Genomic DNA, 1,377 nt, shown 5'->3' with positions numbered 1-1,377 from the left:
AGTGTGTGTGTGTGTGTGTGTGTGTGTGTGTGTGTGTGTGTGCGTGTGTGTGTGCGTGTGAATGTGTGTGTATGACTTTCATTGTCAGTGTTCACATCATATAGCTGGAGACGAGGACACAAGATATGTCGACAACTTACCGCACTTCGCTCAAAGGTGTCCATTATTCTGTTGACGAAGTTGGGCATGCTATCAATGATGTCCTTGTGGATCGACATAATCGTCAGTAAGATTTCTAGCATTTTGCATGCTTCTCCAAATGGTGTCTCGAATTTGTAGTCCTTCAGAGTTGAATAAAGGGCCTGGACTATACGACACTGAGCAGATTTACATATTTCATTGCAATGTAATACTTTTAATTCTGTTTGTAATTTGATTTTAAGCAAAACAGTAATACATGTATTTCTGTAAACGATCCTAAAAGAACTTTTGGAAACGACTTTTGATAGTCCTAGAGTCCTAGAATTTGGAGGAATTGCAGATTGAGAGTGCGTTGATTTTATTTTGCTTCAAGAAACTGTCACAATTTGAGTAACTATTATGTCACAGGCCTGCTTTTCAGCAATTTCGTTGGTGCTGTAGTGTTTGCGTCTCTTGGAAGTGTGTTTCTCTGTGGTCTGTCGTGTTGGTGGAACAAATATACTGTTTCTAATTTCACCGACAGCTACTTTAAACGTGTCTAGAACTTGTTAGGCTGCTATGGGTGTTGTACTTCTGTGTTAGAGGATCCCATAAACAGCGTCAACACGCGTGTACACTTTGTTGAAAAAGTGCAAAAAGAATAGAAAATGTTTCGCTCTTTAGTACATTCAGAATACCATCGTGGATGGAATTATCGTCCCAGTGCTCAGACTAAATTTCTTCAAGACAAAAACTGGATCTCTCCTTTCCCAAAGAAGACTGCGCTAATTAGTCGAGACAGTAAGTTCCACCTTCTTTCAGACGGGCATGAAATATTCCGGTGACAAACGCAGACGCATTTTGTAGAGTGGGCAGAAAATGTCGAAGAGCCTGCGTAGCGTAAGCGAAAAATACCTCTGTTCCCCGACAAATCACCCTCTTCATGACCGCGAAGGGCGAGTTCGTGAGTTTCACAGGACAAAATACACCCGATAACCTTACACAATACGTGCCTGTTCTTTCTCTCTAGTTCGTTATAGTGAGACGTTGCAATGCGATGACCTACGACTAGCTGCTACTTAACGGCATTTTTTACGTGCGCTCTTGATGACTTTTGACTTTAATGCGTTGTTTCACATGGACAAGATCGGTAAAACCTGTCTTTGACTTAGACTACTTGGGGTCCTCAGTTCCAAAAAGCACACAGGAGAAACAGTAGGCCTAATCTAGGTCTACAATGAGTATAATTTGCTAACG

Source organism: Aplysia californica, unplaced genomic scaffold (assembly GCF_000002075.1).
Source record: "Aplysia californica isolate F4 #8 unplaced genomic scaffold, AplCal3.0 scaffold00221, whole genome shotgun sequence".
Taxonomy (NCBI): Eukaryota; Metazoa; Mollusca; class Gastropoda; order Aplysiida; family Aplysiidae; genus Aplysia; species Aplysia californica.
The sequence above is the reverse complement of the archived record's forward strand: the minus strand, read 5'-3'. Positions refer to the sequence as shown.